Consider the following 26,651-nt stretch of genomic DNA (forward strand, 5'->3'; position numbering starts at 1 on the left):
CAATATTGGAATTATGCTTTTATGTTGCTTTTTGGTATTTGGACCTTAATTTACTGCATGACTATTATTGGCACATTGAAATGTTCTGTGAAAACTCTTAAAGACTTTAGTATTTTCTTGAAAATTCGTTTAGTACTGTTGTTTACATTTTAAAATTAGTGCTTTCAATAAGATTTTGATTTCCATCTATCCTGAATTCTCCCTAGGAGTGCACAACTTCAAAAATAAAGAGGCATAGTCAGCAGAAAAAAGAGGTGGTCTGGGCATTTATGCGTTAAATATGCATGTTAATTAGGAAAAAAATTAGAAAAATATGAAAACAGATGTTACATAAATTATTGCAGTCCCAGGGCAGCAGTAACTTATACACTGACAATAATTTTTATATGTGCATGTGTATATCTATTTCTAGATTTCTCAATATTTATGCAATTCCATAGGGAATAACTAGAAAAAGAACTGATAGATCCTTTCAGTGCAACTATGGTAAACATTCCTTCTGCATATGGATTGCTGGGGGTGTTTGGTTGTTTCATACAGCATTACTGTACAGAGAGCCTTCCATGTTTCCTAATTCTGCCTTTAGTCTTTTTCTTCCCTTGGTTTCTCTGGTGGATGTCAATGAGATCTTTTATTGGATATATCCTGTCAGAACAAGAAGGTAAATTACAATCCCAGCAGTGTAAGAAATGTAAAATTGACCTGGGTGTAAAGTGTGTCTTTAGAAACAAAACAAATTACAACTACTCAGGACACTGATTGTAGTGTCACTTTTTCTTTTGGTTACCGTCACACTTTCTGAAGAAATAGCCATCGTTCTCTGAACAGTATTGACACAGTAGTCTGGCAATATATATTAAGTGTTGCATAAACATTCATCAGATACACATATGTTGGGATAATTGAAAGAGATTTGAATGTCTTTCACTCTAAAGAGTCATCCATAGAATAAAAATGGTCTGTATTTTTACAAGGGAAAGATGAAAAATAGAGACATGCTTTATTTTAGTGATGTAGCAGTTTTTAGTTCAACCGTACAGAGAAGCCATGTAACTATATTGTTGTCCAAGGAACCACTGACAATATTTAGATATTTTCCATAAGCATGTTACATAATTTAGAAACGTGTTGTTTGTAACTTTCTGGATAAGCTTGAAAGTTAAAATAAGGAAATACTACATCACAATGTGATAAATCATTCTCTTTATCAAACAAACAAAACATGAATTGTATTTATCACAAGAGCATAAAACAGTTTCTGGAAATCTGTCTAGAGATCAATGCCACATGCATTTGTATTCTTTAGAAATCATAGTTTGTTATTTGGTTTTAGTAGCATATGATGCTAAAGTATGTTTTAAGAAATTACTGTCTTTTGAATGTCAGTAGGTTTCAGTTACATCTCTTATAATATTTTTCAGTTCTATGTTATTGATTTATGTTTTGCATTATGTTACCTAGCTGCTGTTGACCTTTTGTACATATGCTGAGCCGCCAATAAGCTCTAAGAAAGAAAGCTAATATAGAAAGAAATCTAGAGGAGAGTGATAATAATATGTTTAGTAATTTATTAAGAAATCCTTTACTTAAATTGGGTAGTTATTTAGGAAATTCAGTTGTCATTCTTGCAGATTTTATGTAGATATATTTATGTCATATAATTTGTAGAAGTATGTTACTAAAGATGATAAGATTTTTTTTTCTCTGGGCAAAAAGAGTATGGAAATTAATTTTTAATTTACATATAATATTTACTTGCCACACTGAAACATCTGTATTCTAATTTTACATTTTATTAGTGTTCTGGAATCTATTTTCCCTGGAATTTTTTTTTCACATTTAATTTCAAATATCTAATTTCCACTTTTTATTTTATGTGATTTTAATACTTGATATTATTTTACTATATATTAGAATAGCGTGTTCATTATTTGAACACTTTTTTATCATTTCAATGAAATGAAGTAAGAGGTAATTTGTTTTATATTGCGATGTTTTGGATTTTTTTTTGTATTATAATGCCTTTTATCATAGGTATTATAAAATGACTCCCTTTCTTCCAGGAGTTAAAATAGGTGATGAAAAGAGTGATTAATGAGTAGGCTAACATTTGTCCCCTAAGAGCATAAAATATTATGACAAATATTTTCAGCCTGCTTTTGCATTGTTTGCTTTGCTTTACCTTTCCTTCTGGAATAAGAATATTTGAAACTATTTTACTTACTTATTTTTCTAGGTATTTGCTGTTTTTCCAGAAGCTCAGTTGAGGGAGAACTCAGCCGATCTCTATTTCTTGATTTATTTCCTGTTTGCCAACCGAGACTTGTATTTGGAGAACTCTGTTGTACCAAGCCTGAAGTCATCTTTGACCCATAAGAAGAGCAGCATGCATTTTCAATTGTCAAATAGATTTGTGGATCAGTAAACTTCTCCTGAAAGGTAAGCATATATTTATGCAAAATGTACATAGTCTTTTCCGGCTGCCATAACAAAAATACCATAGACTGGCTGATTTATAAACAATAGAGGGGCTGGCCCCGTGGCTGAGTGGTTAAGTTCGTGCGCTCCACTGCAGGTGGCCCAGTGTTTCGTTGGTTTGAATCCTGGGCGCGGACATGGCACTGCTCATCAAACCACGCTGATGCAGCATTCCACATGCCACAACTAGAAGGACCCACAATGAAGAATATACAACTATGTACCAGGGTGCTTTGGGGAGAAAAAGGAAAAAAAATAAAAATCTTTAAAAAAAAATTAAAAAAAAAATAGAAATTTATTTTTCACAGTTCTGGAGGCTGGGAAGTCCAAGATAAGGTACCAGCAGATTGGTGTCTGGGAAGGGCCTGCTTCCTGGTTCATAGACAGCCATCTTGCTGTGTTCTCACCTGGTGGATAGAATGAGAGAGCTCTCTTGAATCTTTTATAAGGCACTAATCTCATTCATGAGAGCTCCACCCTCATTACCTAATCACTAGCAAAGCCCTCACTACTAATACCATTACATTGGAAAATAAGATTTCAACATATAAGTTTTGGGGGGACATAAACATTCATTCTGTGACAACACCTTACTCTAGTAATGTCTGCTATAGATTTGTGTACAAAAAGTGTGTGTGTATGTATATATTTGTGTATTTATACACTTCTGCCAGATTTATGTTGTAGGCTTCCTCAGGGAATAATGCTGCCCTCTAACACAGTTACTCTATGTTGTCTCTGTTAACACAGTTAACGGGGTTCCCTGATCGGTTTCTTTCTACCTCCTGTATCTATTCACTAGCTTCCAGTCTTTTCGTTTTCCTTGTTTTTTCATTCTTTTTTAAGTGAGCCTTTGGGGGGCTTTGAAAATGTTTGCCCAGCAGCAGACTTCTAGCACATTCCTTAGGGAACACTTTTGGTGTCCATATCTCTTTCCTTTTCTCTTCCCCTTGCCTTCTCACCTATTTCCCTACCTCCAGACATGCATTAAATTTGTTAGAGGAGTAGCAGAATTAGAGTGATTCAACTTAGAGTTGAAGGTTTGTCAGATAGGTAGCATTCACAATTTTTTTTTTACCACAATCGATAGTAAGAAATAAATTTTACATTTATGAGCTATTTTCCACAGAGATGAAACAAAAATTGAAACATTTCTTACCCAAGCTACCTGGAGGTTGTGCCTTTTTCTCTTTTTTGTATATTTCGTGTACTAGATGCTGCTGCCCATAACTAAATGTATTTCCCTATCCAATAATGGATCATCTTTTCAGTTGCGAAAACCATACTTTAGATCACTGAGATGTTTGTTCATGACTGACTTATTGGGAAAGTAAATGCAATCAGGCGATTTATTTTCTGTCTCAGTCAAGCTGCCTTTTCTCCTGTCTTCTCTGTGCTCTCTCACCATTCACTACAAGCTATCAAATGACCTGGTGGAAAAACTGGGTAATTGCTGGGAAACAATAGAACACTTATTTCATTCTTGTATAGTAAGAACACAGGTACAAATGATCAGTTCTCAAAATTTGTAATGGGGTCAAATCTTTGATAGAATCAGCCCTTTATAGTAAGTTGTATAGTTTTTTATTCTCATTCGTTCTATCTGTGTAAATTGTATGTGTATACTGATGCCTTGAAATTATTCTTGGTTTAAAACACTTTTAACTTGTTAAGTCCTGTATTATCAGCTTAGGATAACCCAGATTCTTTTCCAGACTTGTCACTTCTGTTACCCGTTGCCATTTTATTTACTATTTTTATACTTTTAATAAATTGCAAGCATTTTTTCTGATGTTAAGAGAGATATTGTGTTAGAAAGCTTGGTATATATAGAAAAGTAAAAAAAAGATAAAAATTATTCCTAATCCAGTGCAGCAAAAGCAGTTCTAAGAGGGAAGTTCATAGGCAGTACCTCAGGCAAAATGGCGGGGTGAGCTGACTCGGGAATCTCTCTCCTCCAAAATACAACAAAGGATTGGAAAAACTGAATTTCAGAGAATAAATCTAATGCCAACACGTTAGAGACCTACAATACCAAGAAGGCAGAGATCATAAACCTTGCAGATGGCCTTGGAGGCGCTGGAACGGTAGGAGAGAACATCGCTCCCTCCCCTAGAGTCTGCGATCACTGAGGCGCGGGTTGGGAAGGAGCGGGGTACGGGCCGCGCGACCAGAGGATCATCCAGGACTCCTGCCGCTGATTCAGTGGAGACCCGCTGATGGGGGGAAAGCTTCCGTCCGCGGGGACCCCATAAATCAAGGGCCTTGGGAGACCAGAGAACAGAACTGATCTGAACCCAGACCGGCGCGTGTGAGTAACAGCCCCTCCCCCCCAGCAAAGCCAGTGGGCGCAGCCATCTTGCCCGAAGGCGGAGAGCTCATAACATGCGGCTCTCGACCCCCATCTAGTGGCGACAGGCTGTAACTGCAACCGAATTCTACCACCATGCGAATAAACCGCTCCTCTACCATCCAGCAATTTATAAAAGGCCCAGAACAGAAGGAAAACAATAAAAACATAGAATTAAGTCCTGAGGACTTGGAATTAGGTAAACTAAGTGATAATGAGTTCAGAGCAGCTATAATCAAAAAACTCAATGAGGTAGAGAGAAAGATAGAGAAACAAGCCGAGTTCTGGAGTTACTTCACAAAAGAGATTGAAATCATAAAGAAGAATCAAACAGAATTACTTGAGATGAAAAACACAATGGACCAGATAAAACAGAATACTGATTCCCTGAATGCCTGTGTAGACACCATAGAAGAGAAAATTAACATAATTGAAAATAGGCTGAATGGCTCCAGACAGAGGAAGAAAGAGAACTAAGAATTAAAACAAATGAGGAAAATCCCCGAGAGATAGTGGATTCAATGAGGAGTAAGAACATAAGGATCATAGGAATTTCCGAGAATGTGGAAAAGAAAAATGGAGCAGAAAGTGTGCTTAACGAAATCATTGACGAGAACTTCCCAAATCTAGGGATTGACAGAGAAATGTGTGTAGAGGAAGCTTTCAGATCTCCTAGATTTGTCAATGTAAAAAGACCTACTGCAAGGCACATAGTAGTAAAATTGGCAAGAAGGAAAGATAAGGAAAGAATACTCAGGGAAGTAAGAAAAAAGAAGAGAATAACCTATAAAGGAACCCCTATCAGACTGTCAATGGATTTCTCTACAGAAACCTTACAAGGTAGGAGAGAATGGAGTGATATATTCAAAGCTTTAAAAGATAAAAATCTTCAGCCAAGAATAGTCTACCCAGCAAGAATTTCCTTCAGATGTGAGGGAGAAATTAAATCTTTTCCAGACAAACAAAAGTTAAGGGAATTTGTAACTAAAAGCCCTCCACTACAAGAAATCCTCAAGAAGGCTCTCATACCTGAAAAAAGAAAAAAGGGAGAAAGGGGACATAATCCACAGACTAGGGAGACCGATGGATAGAACCAGAACAGGATAGCAAATATTCAACTATAGCATTAGGGTAAAGGTAAGGAAACTACCAAAGCAAGGATGATCTTATCACTCTAACTACAAATTCATAACACAAGTTGGAATAAGAAATGAAAATAACTATTTAGGAGGGGAACAGCAAAGGGTCTAAATCAGTATTGGTCAAGTAAGTAAGAGACCACCAGAGAATAGACTATATTATACACGAGATTCTAAATACAAACCTCAAGGTAGACACTAAAATAAAATACAGAACAGAGTCACAAATCATAAATAAGGAAAAATCTAAGAAACCCAGCATAAGAAATTGCAGTATTAAATGGGTAGTCTAAAGCACACAGGAAAAGAAACGCAGGAAAACAAGATAATGAGCGACAGATTGACAGCATTATGTCCACATGCATCAATAATCACTCTCAATGTAAACGGATTGAACTCTCCAATAAAAAGACACAGAGTGGGAAAATGGATTAAAGAACAAGATCCAACAATTTGTTGCCTCCAAGAAACATACCTCAACCCCAAGGACAAACACAGACCTAGGGTGAAGGGGTGGAGGACAATACTTCAAGCTAATAGCAAGGAAAAAAAGGCAGGTGTTGCAATTCTTATATCAGACCAAGTGGATTTCAAAATAAGACAGGTAAAGAGAGACACAGAGGGACAATATATAATGATCAAAGGGACACTTCATCAAGAAGAAATAATGCTTATAAATATCTATGCACCCAACACAGGAGCACCAAAATTCATAAAGCAACTATTAACAGACCTAAAGGAAGATGTTAAAAACAACACAACAATAGTAGGGGACCTCAACACCCCACTCACATCAATTGACAGATCATCCAGACAGAAAATGTACAAGGAAATAGTGGAGCTAAATGAAAAACTAAAACAATTGGACTTAATAGACATATATAGATCACTTCACCCTAAAAGAGCTGAATACACATTCTTCTCAAATGCACATGGAACATTCTCAAGGATAGACCATATGTTGGGAAACAAGGCAAGCCTCTACAAATTTAAAAAAATTGAAATAATAACAAGCATCTTCTCTGATCATAGTGCTATAAGGCTAGAAATTAATTACAAGAAAAAAGCTGAGAAAGGCACAAAGATGTGGAGACTAAATAACACCCTACTGAACAAGCAATGGATCATGAAGAAATTAAAGAAGAAATAAAAAACTACCTGGAAACAAATGGAAATGATAGCATGCCATACCAACTCATATGGGATACAGCAAAAGCTGTATTAAGAGGAAAATTCATCGCAATACAGGCACATCTTAACAAACAAGAAAAATCCCAAATAAGCAATCTTAAAGTACACCTAACTGAACTAGAGAAAAAAGAACAAATATAGCCCAAAGTCAGCAGAAGGAGAGAAATAATAAAAATCAGAGCAGAAATAAATATTATTGAAATGAAAAAGACAGTAGAAAGGATCGATGAAACAAAGAGCTGGTTTTTTGAGAAGATAAATAAAATTGACAAACCACTAGCCAGACTTACAAAGAAAAAAAGGGAGAAAGCTCAAATAAACAAGATCAGAAATGAGCGGGAGAAATAACAGACTTCGCAGAAATACAACGGATTATAAGAGAATACTACAAAAAACTATATGCCAACAGTATGGATAACCTAGAGGAAATGGATAAATTCTTGGACTCCTACAATCTCCCAAAGCTCACTCAAGAAGAGGCAGACAATTTGAACAGACCAATCACAAGGAAAGAGATTGAAACAGCAATCAAAAACATCCCAAAGAATAAAACCACAGGACCAGATGGCTTTCCTGGGGAATCCTACCAAACTTTCAGAGAGGATTTAATACCTATCCTTTTCAAGCTATTCCAAAAAATTAGGGAAGATGGAACACTTCCTAACACATTCTATGAGGCCAACATCACGCTGATACCAAAACCTGACAAGGACACCATGAAAAAAGAGAACTACAGGCCAATATCACTGATGAACATAGATGCAAAAATTCTAAACAAAATTTTGGCAACCAGAACTCAGCAATTCATGAAAAGGATCATACATCATGATCAGGTGGGATTCATACCAGGGACACAGGGATGGTTCAACATCCGCAAATCAATCAACGTGATACACCACATCAACAAACTGAGGAATAAAAACCACATGATCATCTCAATAGATGCAGAGAAGGCATTTGACAAGATCCAACAGCCATTTATGATAAAAACTCTGAACAAAATGGGCATAGAAGGAAACTACCTCAACATAATAAAGGCCATATATGACAAACCCATAGCCAGCATCATACTCAGTGGGCAAAACTGAATGCCATCCCCCTGAAAACAGGAACGAGACAAGGATGCCCTTTATCACCACTCTTATTTAACATAGTACTGGAGGTCCTGGCCAGAGCAATCAGGCAAGAAAAAGGAATAAAAGGAATCCAAATAGGGAGGAAAGAAGTGAAACTCCCGCTGTTTGCAGACGACATGATCTTATATATAGAAAACCCCAAAGAATCCATTGGAAAACTCTTAGAAGCAATCAACAACTACAGCAAAGTTGCAGGGTACAAAATCAATTTCCATAAATCAGTAGCATTTCTATACTCCAGTAACGAAGTAACAGAAAAAGAACTCAAGAACACAATACCATTCACAATCGCAACAAAAAGAATAAAATACCTTGGGGTAAATTTAACTAAGGAAGTGAAGGACCTGTATAATGAAAATTACAAGGCTTTTCTGAGAGAATTGGATGACGACATAAGGAGATGGAAAGACATTCCATGTACATGGATTGGAAGAATAAACATAGTTAAAATGTTCATTCTACCTAAAGCAATCTACAGATTCAACGCCATCCCAATCAGAATCCCAATGACATTCTTTACAGAATTAGAACAAAGATACCCAAAATTCATATGGGGCAACAAAAGACCCCGAATTTCTAAAGCAATCCTGAGAAAAAAGAACAAAACGGGAGGCATCACAATCCCTGACTTCAAAACATACTACAAAGCTACAGTAATCAAAACAGCACAGTACTGGTACAAAAACAGGTGCACAGATCAAAGGAACAGAATTGAAAGCCCAGAAATAAAACCACACATCTATGGACAGCTTATCTTTGACAAAGGAGCTGAGAGCATACAATGGAGAAAAGAAAGTCTCTTCAACAAATTCTGCTGGGAAAACTGGAAAGCCACATGTAAAAGAATGAAAACCGACCATTCTTTTTCACCATTCACCAAAATAAACTCAAAATGGATCAAAGACCTAACGGTGAGACCTGAAACCATAAGGCTTCTGGAAGAAAACATAGGCAGTACACTCTTTGACATCAGTATTAAAAGGATCTTTTTGGACACCATGCCTTCTAAGAGAAGGGAAACAATGGACAGAATAAACAAATGGGACTTCATCAGACTAAAGAGCTTCTTCAAGGCAAATGAAAACAGGATTGAAACAAAAAAACAACCCACTAACTGGGAAAAAATATTTGCAAGTCATATATCTGACAAAGGCTTAATATCCATAATATATAAAGAGCTCTCACAACTCAACAACAAAAAAATCAAACAACCCAATCAAAAAATGGGCTGGAGACATGAACAGACATTTCTCCATAGAAGACATACGGATGGCCAACAGGCACATGAAAAGATGCTCATCGTTGCTGATCGTCAGGGAAATGCAAATCAAAACTACACTAAGATATCACCTTACACCCATCAGAATGACAAAAATATCTAAAACTAATAGCAACAAATGTTGGAGAGGTTGTGGAGGAAAAGGAACCCTCATATGCTGCTGGTGGGAATGCAAACTGGTGCAGCCACTATGGAAAACATTATGGAGATTCCTCAAAAAATTAAAAATAGAACTACCATACGATCCAGCCATCCCACTACTGAGTATTTATCCAAAGAGCTTGAAGTCAGCAATCCCAAAAGTCCTATGTACCCCAATGTTCACTGCAGCATTATGTACAATAGCCAGGACATGGAAGCAACCTAAGTGCCCGTCAACAGACGAATGGATAAAGAAGATGTGGTATATATATACAGTGGAATACTACTAAGCTGTAAAACAGAACAAAATCATTCCATTTGCAATAACATGGATGGACCTTGAGGGAATTATGTTAAGTGAAATAAGCCAGCTGGAGAAGGATAATCTGTGTATGACTCCACTCATGAGGAATTTAAAATTAAGGACTAAGAACAGTTTAGTGGATACCAGGGGAAAGGTGGGGTGGGGGGTGGGCACAAAGGGTGAAGTGGTGCACCTACAACACGAATGACAAACATTAATGTACAACTGAAATTGCACAAGATTGTAACCTATCATTAACTCAATTTAAAAAAAAAAGAGGGACATTCATAGCAATAAACAGCTACATTAAGAAAAAAGAAAGAGCTCAAATAAACCACCTAACTTTATACCTCAAGGAACCAGGAAAAGAAGAACAAACTAAGCACAACGTTATTAGGAGAAAGGAAGTAACAAAGAGCAGAAATAAATGGAATAGAGACTTAAATGACAAGAGAAAGTATCAATGAGACTAAGAGCCAGTCTTTTTAAAAGGATAAACAAAATAGACAATCCTTAAGCTGGACATACCAAGGAAAAAAAAAGACAGGACTCTAATAAAATTAGAAATGAAAGAGGAGACATTACAGCTGATACCACAGAAATATAAAGGATCATAATAGACCACTAAGAACAGTTGTACACCAACAAATTGTACAACCTAGAAGAAATGGATAAATTCCTAGAAACATACAACCTACCAAGACTGAACAATGAAGAAACTGAATATGTCAACGGACCAATTACTAGTAAGGAGCTTGAATCAGTTATCAAAAACCTTCCAACAAAGAGAAGTCCAGGACGAGATGGCTTCATTGGTGAATTCTACCAAACATTTAAAGTAGAATTAATGATAATCCTTCTCAAACTCTTCCAAAATACAGAAGACGAGGGAAAACATCCAAAGCCCTTTTTACCCTGATACCACAACCAGATAAGGATACTATAAGAAAAGAACATTACAGGCTAATATCCCTGATGAACACATATGCAAAAATCCTCAGCAACCTGAATTCAGCAGTACGTTAAAAGGACCATACATCGTAATTAAGTGGGATTTATTCAGAGGATGCAAGGATGGTTCATCATCGACAAATCAATCAATGTGATACACCACATTAATAAAATGAAGGATAAAAATCATGATCATCTCAGTAGATGCAGAAAAAGCGTTTGACAAAATTCAACATCCATTCATGATATAAACTCTCAACAAATTGGGTATACTAGGAGTGTACCTCAACATAATAAAGGCCATATATGACAAATCCATAGCTCACATCATGCTCAAAGGTAAAAAGCTAAAAGCTTTTCCTCTAAGATCAGGAATATGCCCAAGCTCATTGCCTTTTTTTTTTATTTTTTGCAAAGACCTGACTGTTCTTTACTTGGGCTATTTATCAAGATTGTTTTTGCATTGAACAACCAGAAGGAGATAGTGTTTCCCATACACAAAGAACCAATGTTGCCACTTTTATTCAACATAGTACCAGAAGTCTTAGAGCAGTCAGGCAAGGAAAAGAAATAAAAGGCATCCAAATTGGAAAGGTAGAAGTAAAACTGTTTCTATTTGCAGACGTATGACATTGTTATGTAGAAAACCCTAGACTTCTTTAAAAAACTGTTAGAACTAATAAACATATTCGGTAAAGCTGCAGGATACAAAATCAACACACAATAATCAGTTGCACTTCCATACACTAACAATGAATTATCAGAAAGAGGAATTAAGAAAACAATTTCATTTACAATTGCATCAAAAGGAATAAAATATGTAGGAATAAATTTCAAGGAGGTGAAAGATCTATATGCAGAAAATTATAAGACATTGATAAAAGGAACAGAAGAAACAGAAATAAATGGAAAGATATTCTGTGCTTATGGATTAGAAAAATTAATATTATGGAACTGTCCATACTACCCAAAACAGTCTACAGATTTAATGAAATCTAAAGTCCGATGTCATTTTTCACAGAAATAGAGAAAAAGAGTCCTAAAATTTGTATGGAACCAGAGAAGACCCCAAATAACCAAAGTAATCTTGAGAAAGAAGAACAAGGCTAAAGGCATCACGCTTCCTGATTTCAAACTATATTACAAAGCTATAGTAATCTAAACAGTATGGTATTGTTGTAAAAACAGACACATAGGTTAATGGAACAGAATAGAGACCCCAGAAATAAACCCACACATGTATGATCAATTAATTTATGACAAAGGAGAAAATATACAATGTGGAAAGGACAGTCTCTTCAATAAACAATGTTGGGAAAATTGGACAGCCACATGCAAAAGAATTAATTGGACTCCTATCTTATGCCGTACACAAAAACCAACTCCAAATGGATTAAGGACTTGAATATAAGACCTGAAACGATAAAACTCCTGGAAGGAAACGGGTATGCTGCTTGACATTGGTCCTGATAATGAATTTTTGAATTTAACACCAAAAGCAAAGGCAACAAAAACAAAAGTCAACAAGTGGGACTACATCAAAGTAAAAGGTACTGCACAGCAAAGGAAATCATCAACAAACTGAAAAGGCAGTGTGCTGAATAGGAGAAAGTATTTGCAAATCGTATATCTGATAAGGGGTTAATATCTAATATATAGAGAGAACTCACAAAACTCAATAGCAAAAACACAATCTGATTAAAAAATGGACAGAGGAACTGAATAAACATCTTTCTAGAAAAGACATACAGATGGCCAACAGGTACCAGAGAAGGTGCTCAACATAACTAATCATCAGGGAAATGCTAATCAAGACCACAGTGAGATATCACCTCACCTGTCATAATGTCTGTCATCAAAAAGACAAGAGGAAACAAGTGTTGATGAGGATGTGGAGAAAAGGGAACCCTTGTGCACTGTTGGTGGGAATGTAAATTGGTGCAGCCACTATGGAGATCCTCCAGGAATTAAAAATAGAACTACCCTATGATCCAGCAATTCAACTTCTGGATATATATCCAAAGGAAATGAAAATAAGATATAAAAAATATATCTTCAGTCCCATGTTCACTGTAGTAGTATTCACAGTAGCCAAGATATGGAAAAGCCTGAGTGTCCATCAATAGATGAGTGGATAAAGAAGATATGTACATACAATGGAATATTATTCAGACATGAGAAAGAAGGAAGTCTTGCCGTTTGCAACAACATGGATGGACCTTGAGGGCATTATGCTAAGTGAAGTAAGCCAGACAGAGAAAGACAAATACTGCATGGTATCACTTACGTGAAGAATCACTTATTGAGTGATTAAGAATGACTTATTGGGAAATTCACGACATTAAGTGAACAATTCAGTAGCATTTAGTACATTCACAGTGTTGTGCAACCACCACCTCTCTCGTGTTCCACATTCTTAAGAATTAAAAGAAAAAAGTCAAACTCATAGAAACAGCAGAAAAGTAGTTGCCAGGGGTTGGGAGTAGGGGAAATAGGGAGAGGTACAAACAAAGTTATAAGATGAATAAGGTCTGAGGATCTCATGTATAACATGGTGACTAGTTGATAACACTGTATTATATAGTTGAAATTTGCTGAGACTAGAATTTAAATGTTCTCACCAAAAAAAAAAAGAAGGAAAAAAGATAAATACGTGCAGTGATTTATGTGATAATTCAGTAGATGGTGGGGATCATTTTACATTGTATATTTATATCAAATCATCACGCATTAAATATCTTACTATTTTATTATATTATAGAGGTCAATTATACCTCAATAGAGCTGAACAAAATAAAAATAAGAAAAATGTGAGAAAGAAACCAAAAAGCAAAAATCCCTATTCCTATCATGTAGACTAAAACATATAACCTATTTTTTAAAATTTTACTTGAATTTAACAGGGGGGAAAAACAGAAAAGAAACTTAAATTATTAGTGAACTTCAGTTAAATGCTTTTTCAAGACCATAAATATTAGTTCCTAAGAGTCTTCCAGTGTTAAAGAAAATCATGGAAATCTTAAATACTCTGAAAATAAGAAAATAGGAAAAGTCTGATCTAAAAGCAAAGCATCTTTTTATTTTAAAGTAACGTATTGAGAAATTCACGGCATAAAGTTCACTGAACAATTCAGTAGCATTTAGTACATTCACAGTGTTGTGCAACCATCACCTCTCTAGTTCCACACATTTTCATCGCTCCAAAGTAGAAGGCCTTTCCCTTTAAACAGTTTCTCTTCATTCCCCCAACCCCTGGTATCTGTCAGCCTGCACTCTGTCTGTTTGGATTTGTCTCTTTTGAATATTTCATATAAATGCAATCATACAGTATATGACGTTTCATGTCTGACTTCTTTCAGTTGGCATAATGTTTTCAATGTTCATCCATGTTGTAGCATGTATCAGTACTTCATTCCTTTTCATAGCTGAATAACACTCCACTGTATATATAAAGATAAGTAATTGGCTTGCTTCCTTCCACCTTTTGCCTATTGTGAATAGTGCTTCTGTGAATTTATGTGTACATGTGTACTTATTTGAGTACCTATTTTCAGTTCTTTTAGGTATATGCATATGAGTAAAATTACTGGGTTGTATTGTAATTCTTTAACTTTTTGAGGAACCACGAAATTGTTTTCCACAGTGGCTGCAGCATTTTATATTCCTACCAGTGATATTTAAGGGTTCTAGTTTCTCTACCTCTTGCCAGTACTTTTTATTTTCCATCTTTTTTTGATAGTCAGGATTTCTTATGGTAGTGAGGAATGACTTTCAGCACAGTACTGTTGTAGAGAAATGATTATATCCAATATTTCTTATATACTGAGTATACATCAATTCAAAGTATCACTTAATTCTGTGTTCCTTCTGGAATTAACCAACCAGTGGATATTGTTTTCCAGAATAAAAAATTTCTACTTTTCTTCATTTTCTCAAAATCATACTATATTTGGTATCATGCATCTACATTGCTTTTTTTTTCTATAGTTCTTTGTTTTTGTGAGACTAGTAAATTACCATTTGTTTTGCGTAATGCTCATAGGAAATCTGTCTCTCTGTTTTTATGGATAGCATATCACAATTGTACTTCGAGGCTCCTAAATCATAAAATAACATTTTTGTAAGGTTATGTACTCCCTTTTTCGTTTTTTAAAGGTATGCTTTTTTGGTGAGGACGACTGGCCCTGAGCTAACATCTGTTGCCAATCTTCCTCTTTTTTTTTTTTTTCTCCCGAAAACCCCAGTACATAGTTGTATATCCTAGTTTCAAGTCATTCTAGTTCTTCTATGTGGGATGTCGCCACAGCATGGCTTGATGAGCAGTGTGTAGGTCTACACCCAGGATCTGAACTGGTGAACCCTGGGCTGCCGAAGCAGAGCATATGAACCTAATCACTTGGTCATGGGGCTGGACCCTCTATTCTCTTTTTGAAGAAATAGTTCATTTAACCTAGACCTTCTATTTTAATATGGACCAGAGCTTCCTTGGTCTTTTGGTCAAATGTCATTCTCAGATTTCTTCTTATTGTATTACTGGGTTAGTTCCAATGTTTTTTATTTCTTATTGTCATCTTTATTCTTAGATTTCTTTAAAAAATTTTTCAGGTTAAATTGTGAAAGATGAATTTTCTGAGTTGTGCATATTAGAAAATATTTTTCTTGTATTCTCACAGTTGATTGATAATTTAGGTGGGTATATATTTGTAGATTTAAAACAATTCTTCTCAGAACTTTGAAGACTTTGCTCAATTTTTTCTTTGTTTTTTGGTGAGGAAGATTGGTCCTGAGCTAATGTCCGTTGCCAGCTTTCCTCATTTTTTTTTTCCCTCCCCTAAGCCCCACTAGATGGTTGTATATCCTAGTTGTAAAAGTCGTTCTAGTTCTTCTATGTGGGATGTCGCCACAGCATGGCTTGATGAGTGTTGTGTAGGTCTGTGCCCAGGATCCGAACTGGTGAACCCCAGGCCACCTAGGTGGAGTGCATGAACTTAACCACTTGGCCACAGGGCCGCCCCTGCTCATTTTTTTTCTACCATCAGTTATTCCTCCTAACAAATTTGAAGCCAGTCTTACTCACTGAAGAGTGTTCTAGGAGATATCACAGTGAAAACAAAATAGAGAAAAATTCTTAACTTGATTAAGTTTGCATTTTAGGGTAGAGAAGTCTACAAGAATCAGGATAAATAAGTAAAATATGTGCTAGATAGTGGTTATGATACTGGTGCTATGAAGGAAAGTAAAGCAAGGAGTGGAGGATAGAGAGTTCCAAATATAGGGAGAGGGATGGAAATTGTAAATAGGGCAGTGAGGGAACGCCTCAGTGACAGGGTAACGTTTTAGTAAAGACTTGATGAGGTGAGGGAGTGAGTGTCTCCAGCGGACGGAACAAGAAGTGCAAAGGCTCTGATGTGGAAATATTACTGATGTGTTCAACGAACAGCAGAGTGGTCAGTGTGGCTGCAGCAAAGTGAGGGGAGAGTAGCAGGGATTAAACTAGAGAGGCACTGGAAACCTAGGCCTTTCAAAGATGTGCATTTGGCTTTTATTCTGAATGACATGGGGACCCGTTAGCAAGCGTCATTATCTGATTTATAGTTTAAAAGAATTGCAGTCTGCCGGGTTGAGAATCGATTTTAAGGGAGTAGGGGCAGTAGCAGGGGCACCATGTGAAGGTTAGAGGTGAGGGATAATTGTGGTTTGAACAACAGGATTTACTGATGGATTGGACTGGAGTTATGAGAGAAAGAGAGGAGTCAAGAATGACTCCAGTAATGTTTTTGGTCTGAATAACAGGAAAGTTAGAGTTTTATTTAGTGAAGAAGGGGAAAATTATAAAAGGGAGTACATTTCAGGGAGAAGGTCAGGAGATTGGTTTTGGACATAGTAAGCTGGAGATGTTTATGTTCCAAGGAGATAGATATACTGGTCCAGAGTTCAGGGGAGAGGTCTGGGATGAAGGAACAACTGTGGAAGTTGTCAGTTGGAGATCTTATTTTTAGAGGGGTAATATTGATGCAATGCAGTGAATACAGCTAGAGGCAATTGAAGGTCTTAGCTTTGGGGCAGGTTAAGTAAAGGGATTAGGAGAAGAGTAATTAGTTTAGGAGGCCAGGGAAGGAAAACCAGTGAGGTAGGAAGAAAACTCCTTTGGCTTTCAGAATATCTGAAAGGTAATAAAGCTAAGTGATGCAAATGTTTCAAGGAAGGGGAATGGTCATTTGTGACAAATCTTCCTGAAAAGTGAAGTTATAGATGAACTGTGAGTTGACTGTTGGATTTAGCAATGGGAGGTCGTTGGTGATTTTGAGGAGAGCAGTTTCAGTAGAGAATCAAAGTCTGATTCGAGTGGCTTCAAGGGAGAGTGGGAGGAGAAATAAATGTGACAGCTTAAGAGGGAAGTTGGGGTTAAATGAGGATTTTTTTTTTTAAGTAGAAGAAAAGCAGCATATATTAGTATTAGGAATGCTCCAATAAGAGGAATAAACTGATGGTACAAGAAAGTGGACAGTTGCTGCAGCAATGTGCATGAGTAGAGAGATTGGTCTTAGGTAGGAGCAGGGATGGCTTATCCTTAATAATAGGAAGGAAGGCAGAGTGTGTAGGCACAGATCCATCTTTAAAAATCTTTCGTCAAGTTTTGTATTAATTCCAGGATATGTGACATGCAAGAAGCATCATGACTAGCTGCTTCCCACTTCTTTGGGTTCATCCCGTTCTGCTCACCCCTTCATGGTTTTTGTTTTAGCAATGTAAATGAATGGTGGTTTCCAGTTTAGGAATTTTTTGTTAAAAAAATTTTATTAATGAAATTAAGACATATATCAGGCATTTATGAGTGAAAGACCTCTTGAAGCTTTTGAAAAATCTCAAGTGTGTAAATATTTCTGTAGTATGTTCTAGAGAACTGCCAAGCTACATTAAGATCAAAAGCAGAACCATCAACTCCTTTCTCACACCAGCCTTAGGGAGCTTATAGTTCAAATTCATTTATCAGAAAAATGATAAAGTACTTCACGTCCTGGATTGCTTGAATAAGGGTGAAATCATGGATGTAAAAATCTACGAATGCTAAAGGTCTGCTGTGTTCCTTATGACTCATTTTTCTCCTAGTCACCTCAGCACAGGAGCACAGTCAGTGATTATGGCATACAATAATAGCTTTGGAGTTCTAGCATTTTCTTCCTGATATAATGTGACCTCTAGGGTCACTCTCATTTGTTTCTGAGTTCTAAGAATGTTGCTCTTCCTACCCATTCTTGCTCAAGTTCCCAGCTCTCAGTAGTGATATAGCTCCCCCTCTGGCTGTAGATACTGCTCATGGCATCTTGTGACATAATTCAAACAGCTTGTTTGCTGAGCTCCAGGTTAGGAGCTTAAGTTAGGAAAGATAACAGGTGGAACGGGAGCAATTATGAGACCAACAAACTGAGCAGCCTTGTGTTTATGATTCTCCACAGCACCTCTAGTGGGTCACCTCTTGGGTTTAAATAACCAGTTTCCATTCTTTGCAGACCGTACCTTTCTCTAAAACCTGGCATGAGTTCCTTGGTCACTGAGCTGAAAGACATTTTGAGTGATATCTCCCATCCATCCATCCATTCACTTGTCCACTTAGGACACATTTACTCAGAGATGTATGTTTGGTATACTGTTGGTTTACTTAGTCCTCTGTCTGGGAGCACTTACTGTTATGGAACTAATAGTGAGAAATAAGATGACTTATGCTGCTTATAACTTTATTTTGATTTCCTCTAAATGCAGGTTCTAGCTTATTGCATTCTTCTTTAAGCAAGAATAAAAGTTCTCTCTCATCTTCTTTTGGTATGTACCCACATTATATCATGGTCTAATATGTGAAATATATCTATTATTTGTGGTGAGGCTGCCTCATTCTCATTTTCAGAGGTTATAGTTCATGTGTCACAGGGCACTCCTTCACCACCTTCGTAGCTGTTTCCCTATTAAATATATTTATTATTAAACATCATTTAATTTGTCTCTTTTCTGGACTTCAAATATACTTTTCTCCAGTGGGTTGCCTTTTTGTCATCAGGAACTTAGTTTCAGTGTTTAGGTTACTGACTTAAACTGTTTGCAGTGACTTTCCCTTTATAAATACAAACTTGTTTGCAGAAATCTTAGTACAAGGGGCTGGCCTGGTGGCATGGTGGTGAAGTTCGTGTGCTCTGCTTTGGCAGCCCGGGGTTTGCAGATTCAGATCCCAGGCATGGACCTACACACTGCTCTTCGAGCCGTGCTGTGGCGGCATCCCACACAGAAAATAGGAGAAAGATTGGCACAGATGTTAGCTCAGTGACAGTCTTCCTCAAGCAAAATGAGGAAGATTGACAACAGATGTTAGCTCAGGGCCAATTTTCCTCACCACAAAAAACTAACAGTGCAAAAATCCCAACTATCTCATTCTGACACATTTGTGTTCCTTTGCAAGCTAATACTGATGTCCATCCTTGAACTTCCACTCCCATCCTAACAGTTTTTCTAAGTTAAACAAGGCGAACTATTGTATCTGTGGAGTTTTATTCTAGTAGAATATTTTGAGTAACACATGAAGATGGTTCTTAAATATTTTTAATTGAATTGGAAAGTTTTAAGTGGAGAAGATGTTTGGGAATGTAGGGAGAATGTGAAACAGTAATTTGTTTATAGACTAAAATGTTACCAGCTTCTAGAGTAGACAATCTGAATTCATCTATTCATTTGATCAGCAAATACTTATTTACTTTACGGCAGGTACTCAGCTAACTCTTAAATAAATACGTTATTTTAAGATATTTTCCTTTTTAAATTGGATGATGTAAGGAACATCAGTTTCCATTTTTTGTCAAGTTTATTGTGAATTTTTTTAGGTTTTCAACGTATATGCACTAGACATAACTTTCACTTTTTGATAAGGGAGAAACGGTAAACTCTAGATAAAAGTGAAATGTGGAAAAAACAGAATCTGTTTCATTTCCCCTTCCTCTTACTCACTTTTACAAAGACTTAATGAATCGTAAAACTGATCAACAGTTTCAGCTCCTCTTCCTTGCAGTTCTGCTAGTCTTTGTGGTTCCTAGTAGACCTGAAAGAAGCATCATGAATTGGAAAGGAGAAGTTATATGAACACCTAATAAGACAAATAGAAAATGAATCCTTTGTAATTGAGAGGTGACTGTGTTTCTATTTTACGTAGAAATTTGATATTATTACTGTAGGTTATTCACAGTCATGAATACTTTGTAGTCTGTCAATAGCTGACCCATGTAAAGGGGATTTTTAAAAATCTTTAATTTGTAGTCATTTGACCATTATGGTACTAATATTTTATTATTGTGACAGAGTAAGGTTTTAATTATTAAAAATATATATTCAAAATCTAGTAAGTGATATGAACAATAATTTTGCCTCAATTTGAGTTACTTAATTTCTTCAGTATGTAGTGAATATGGGCTGAAGATATTTGAAAGCCTAAATTACTTGAAATATATTTGAAAACTCTCTTTTTGTGTACTTCTGTTCAAAGTGTTACATATTTTTGGATCATTTATAGTATAGGCTGGAAGTTTGGAGTTTTACATTTTCAGTGTTATAAAGACTTAGATATATTTGTGTTGGTACTATTGGAACTAAGTAATTTTATCCACCTAATAGTCATTCGGCTTTAGCTGTCTGGAATAAAATTTCTTGAAAGAAGTAGCCATTTTCCACATGAAATAACAGTTTTAAAATGTTTTTCATCTGATAGCTTGTATTTTAATTTTTATAAATAGAACCGAGGAATTGAAGTATTTGTGTAGTTAAGGAAGGTTATCAGCTCAAGTTCAGTAGTATGTTGTTTGACATTATTAGGCTGAAGATATTTTATAGTTAAAAAAATGTTTAATTTTGCTTTTGTAAAATACATGTGCTTTTGTTATATCGTATGTGTTAATCTAATTTCCTGTTGAAGTCACCGATTAAAAGGGAATTGTGTACCAGTTGGGTTCTAAAACCTTGACATTATTTTAATCTGATAACAAATGGGGTTAAGTTCATGTTCTTTCAGTTCTTGGCAACAAATCTAAACCTGTATTTTTTGGATTTATGAGGATAAGTCCTGCTTTGGCAATCTTGTAGATCCTCAAGAGAATAGTTAAACAGTGATTAATCATTGTTTCTTCACTGAGTGTGCAGAAAAGAATGGAAAAGCTGCATTTCACACTTCTGAAGCAATTAATCCCCATGATCTTAGCCAGGTTTGTCTTGTAGATAAGTCGGGATACAAAACGGTAGCTAATTTATCAATGTATGCATGCCATAAAGTATAAAACACACAATTTATTTCATATCATTTATAGTCAAATGTAAAAAAAGAGTGACTTTGCCATATCCAAGAGTGTTTCCTACATTACCTTCATATAAACTAAGTACCAGAGATTACAGTGGGATTCCTGTTTATTGTGCACATCTGGTGCAGTCACTATGCATTTTCTCATTCACTTGCTGGCATTTTTAGTGATTGTGGCATAAATCACCTTGCTAATCAGAAACATAAGTGACGGGAAGTCATCTCCTTTTTTTGAACAATGGGAAAAAACATATGGCTTCTTAGACAGGACTTGGCTGCTATACTATTTATGTGGCATTATATTCTGTATTTAGAATTTCATATTAATTGCAGTAGTTTGATTGAAGGCATTGAACACCCAGGGTTTGTGGTCAAAGTATTTGTTTTGTACTCAAAGTATTTGTTTTGTACTATTTTCATAACATAAACAAGAAAAGGTAAAATTGTATACCTTGTATTACAAACATTTTTTTAAATAAAAACTACTTTGAGAAGAGTTTTTAAGATAAAGATGAATTGAAGAAAAAAAATATTTTTAAATGTATGGATGTTTCCACAGCTGCATAGATACAGTATTACAAGTTACAAGTTAGTATTTAGTTATAGCTATTTCAAAACACTGCATGGATTAGAGTAAAAATTACTCTCCTTTAAGTGCTAAAAACATAATTGACAGTAGTTTGCTTTTCCAGAAGTAGTATTATTTCAAGATGAGTTACATTTATTGATGAACTGTTGTTTATTAGTTGGAACCACTTCTGCATATGCTACAACTAAAAGTAAAAGAGGAAGTAAAGCTTTGTAAAACATAAGAAATTTATATGTGCAGACTTTAAAGACTATCCTCAGTGTGTTTGTTGCTGTTTGTTATAGAATGCGTACTGTAGACTTGAAGGGTTTTTTCTTTTTCCTCAATAGTCACTTAATTCTCTAATATAATAGCCTTTCATCCTTATTTGACTTTATAATACTTTTCTTATTCCTTATTACTTTCCATTTTCTTACTTTTGGTTGGGAAGAAAAGATTTAGTTTGAATGTGTAAATTTCAAATGAAAATTTACTTATTCGGAGAACTTTGTGTCCTTTACAGTTTGTTTTCTATATTACTTGTGATTATAAATTAGTGAGGTGAATTTTTCAACAAATATGTGGGAGCCTATTTATTCAAAGGTGTGTTATTCCCTGTGAAGTAGTCCCCTTGGGAAGATGTATACATAATCCATTAATCAAAGTATTTTAGGAATGTCTCTTTTTGAATTTTCTTCAGTTGAATTGATTTATAGCTGCCCAAAATGGATACTTTGAAGAGAGATAAGATTCATTTTGTGTATATATGTGCTAGTATTTTTGTTAAAAAAAATCAATCAGTCATAATAGCTTGTATTGCAGCCTGTATATATCTTGTAGATAATTGGACACTCTGAATAGAAATATGGTTTTGCAAAACTGCCTGAGTTTTAAATAAGTGGCCATATTTATCCATTTTGTTTTAGAAATCTTTTATGATATTGTCTTAAGGACCACCTGCAGTAGTCGTCCACAAATTGAATAAATGCAACATAAGGAGAGGGTATTTTTTTTTCTGTTGTTGTTGCTTGTTTCAGAAATGCCACCGTGCACATTCTCTAAGGTATAGTGTGCTGTTTTTAAGAATATATTTATAACTGAATTGAAATCTTTTTTCTAGATTAAAATTATCCAGTGCTTAAAATTACCTGAAATCTGCACCATCCTGCCTCAATCCTTGCCCATTTTTATTCCTTCATACTATTAAAGCCCCTTTCCCCTCCCTCTCCTGTGTTTCTTTTTTCTTTAGATTGAGATGTATTTGTTGTAAAGATCAATTTTAAAGTCATACAATTTTAAACACATATATATGTGTTTCCTTTTTCTTCACCAAAATATAAAAATTCTAGGAGGAGATGTTTTTAAAATCCAAGAAATACACAATTTATGAGATGGCTAAAAGTATCAAAATAAGTGAGGAAAAATAAAGAGTTCTGTTTTTAGTGACTGAACACTTTGGAATTTGTTAGTAATGGAGCTTTGAGGAAAGATTTCTTTCGTAAAGTGCTTGATGGGAAAAATATATTAACCTAAAGTATTTGCTTATTCATCATGTTTATAAAGCCAGGAATTTAATTTCTAAATGTACATCAATTTTTGAATGAAATTAAACTACCAGTAATGTTGATATTCATTGCACACTTTGTTTAAAATTTGCTTTTATTTTCGGAGAATTTGCATTTTTTCTCCTCTAGTTCATTCTTTGTCTTATTTACATTCATACTTTGTTGGTACATATTACCCTCTAAAGTAGATTCTGAATTGAATATGGAACTTGCAGGAAAAGTTATAGTTCTTTCCTTATGTTCTCATGGCATAAAGAATGAATCCTGCTGTCACAAGGATAAGCTTGCTGATGATTCCCAGCCAGGCGCATTATTGCTCCCGCCCTCTCACTCTCTTTCCCACCTTGATGTTTGTGTGGACGTGCCTTTTAGAATGCTGACAGAGGTGGAATGCCTACTACTGCCTGAAGTGCTGTGGGGTAGGTGGTGTGACCTTTGGCCTAATCACACTGAAATTCAGATAAAAATGTTAATTTGTGAAATAGTTCCCCAAAGGGAAGCTTTTATTTGTGAGTGAGAAAGCTACTTTGAGTGGTGTATATAATACAGAAACTTTAATGTGAAGTTTTTAATGGAGTATATTAAGTATGAGAAACATAAAGTAAGAAAGGGTATCCCATATTTAAATAGTTTTGTTCTTTTGTTTTAGTGTGTAACACTTTCTGGGTAGCATGTTCCTGTTGTGGTCCTCACTTGTGTTTACTGAAGGGGTTGAGCTAGATCTGGGATGTGGTGACCAGCAGGGTTGGCCTGCCAGTAGTCTTTGACGTGAAGCAGCAAAAGTGAATTTTTTTAAAATAAAGAATAAGGAGCCAGACCTTATTGTGATACAGTCTCAGTTGTTAGAGAAGCAGCATTTCTGGATTCAACCTGGGGTCTGTTTTGTTTTCTGGTCTACACTCCTTAGTGGCTTTGTGTCAGAGACCCGTGGAGACAGAAAGATAGGTGGGCCGTAAGAAAAAAAATTAGAACAGGACAATAAGGAGAAATAACTGTAAGATGCCTGGAAGCAAGCAGCACTGCCTTTGTACTTTGTAAACTGAGAGAACAGTAGAAAGGCATTCTTTCTCTTCTTTGCCACAGTCCACTGAGTAACTGGCATTTTACAGACTGCACTGTGCTGGGAGTGTTAGAAAGGTGTGGGGCACCTTGGGTGCTACTGGACAAACAGTTGTTAGAGCAGAGGGGAAGCAGGGCACAGTGAGAGGGTATGCTGAAGAAGTGTGTGCTGAAGAAGCTGCCATGGTGCCCTGCCAGTGACAGTAGCGACCAATAATCAACAGTACAGAGGAAAAGTACTTGGATGGGGGAACAGATGAGGCCCACCTAAGCTTAATTCGGAGGGAATGGAACCAGCAGACTTCAAGTACCACACAGAGAGGTGCAGAGAGGGGCAAAATGATAGATGTGCCATGTTAGATGACTCTTATCTGACTGATCTTTCTCTTGAATACGTGTGAGATACTTCAGGATGACTCCCAGAAATGTTCTAGGGGACAATTTGCAGGAGCCTGGCATCCTGCATTGTAGGTTGTATTAGAGTTCTCCAGAGAAACAGAACCGGTAGGAGATAGATATATAGATATAGATATAAAAATAACATAGATTTTGGCTTATGCAGTTATGGAGGCCGGGAAATCCCACAGTCTGCCATCTGCAAGCTGAAGAACCAGGAAAGCCTGTGATGTAATTCATTCTGAGTCTGAAGGCCTGAGAATTGAGGTGAAGGGGGTGGAGAGTGGGAGAGATGGTCTAAATCTTGGGCTGAGTCCAAATAGTTCAGCTCAAGCTGGGAGAGCAAATTTGCCCTTCTTCTGCCTTTTTCTTTTGTTCCAGCCCTTAATGTATCGGATGATATCTACCCACATTGCTGGGGGCATCTTCTTTACTCAGTCTGATTCAGATGCTAGTCTCTTTTCTTAGACATCCTCACAATCACATCCAGAAATAATTTTTTACCAGCTCTCTTAGCATCACTTAGCTTAGTCAAATTGACATATAAAATTTGCCATCACAGAGGAGAAGGTGAGAACCAGCAAGTATGAGTTAGATTTATTTTTTAAAGTAATTTACATATTTATTGAGATACTAAGGATCTTTTCTTCCTTCCTTTTTTTTTTTTTCTACTTCTTCCCACAAAACTTTTTGCTTAGTTACCTAGAAAACAGCATTCTTGGTGTTGGATCAGCAAAGTTAAAATATGATTCTTTCCCCTAGGAGTTTGCAGTTTATAGGAGAGAGAATGGCAGTTAAAAAAATTAACATCTAGTGTGATGAATGATATGATAGAGTAATGCATGGGGTATAGTGTACCCCCGGAAAGGGATACTTAAACCAGCTTGGAGGTGGGGCTGGGTGATGGTTCCAAAGAGACTTGCAGAGAAGGTGTAGGCTGATCTGTGTGTGAAGGAAATAGTGAAAATACTGTGCAGAGGGAAGTATTGCCTGTAGTGGCCCAGAAATGACTGCAAACCTAAAGTGTGTTTGAGGAACTGCAAGTAGTTTGGGTTTACATGTTGGGTAATAATTGAGACCTGCGACTACAGATATAAAAATCTCGATTTTTCTGAGAGTTTTGTGGATTATACTAAGAGTTTGGGCTTTTTTTCTTGAAGGAAAAAAAGAGACTAGGAAGGAAAACAGGATAGAAAAAGCCTCAGATTGCAATGCTAGGCATTGTGACCTGTTGAAGGAACTTAAGCCAGGGGGTGATGTGATCAGATTTGAATTTTAGAAAGAGCGCTTAAGTGACATTTAAGCACATAAGTGAATTGAAGGGACATCTCAAGAGTCAGGATACCAGTTAGGAGACTGTTGCAGGAGGTCGGGGTGAAAGTTGAGACACTAAATTAAGTTAGAGTCAGGAGTAAGGGAGACGAAGGAACCGATTTAGAAGGTAGAATTGGTCAGATTTAGCAGTTAATTGGATGTGAGTGGGTCAAGAAGAAAATGCAGGTATCTGGCTTGGGCAGATGGTTGGTTGGTGGTGTTATTCCTTAGAGAGTATAAGAGGAACAGTTTGAAGGGGAAGAGGATGACTTCTGTTCAGACATCTTGTTGATTAAAGATATTTAGAGGATGGTTGAATATATGGTTCTCTCAAGTATAGGAGATCAGTTACAGTAAGAGATGTATGCTTGAAATCATTAACATAAATTTTGGAATGAATTTTTCTTTTTTAAAGGTTGGCGCCTCAGCTAATATCTGTTGCGAGTCTTTTGT

General features: G+C 36.2%; 1 protein-coding gene across 1 annotated transcript in view; it reads left to right on the forward strand.

Moving 5' to 3' along the window:
- Window positions 1–26,651, forward strand: part of TBC1D5 (TBC1 domain family member 5) — a 562,315-nt gene that overhangs the window by 132,273 nt on the left and 403,391 nt on the right. The window contains exon 3 of the mRNA XM_046674041.1: window positions 2,237–2,439. The gene's annotated coding sequence lies outside the window, so the exon portion shown is untranslated. The remainder of the gene's footprint in view (window positions 1–2,236; window positions 2,440–26,651) is intronic.

This window comes from Equus quagga, chromosome 1, assembly GCF_021613505.1.
Source record: "Equus quagga isolate Etosha38 chromosome 1, UCLA_HA_Equagga_1.0, whole genome shotgun sequence".
In the NCBI taxonomy this organism is placed as follows: Eukaryota; Metazoa; Chordata; class Mammalia; order Perissodactyla; family Equidae; genus Equus; species Equus quagga.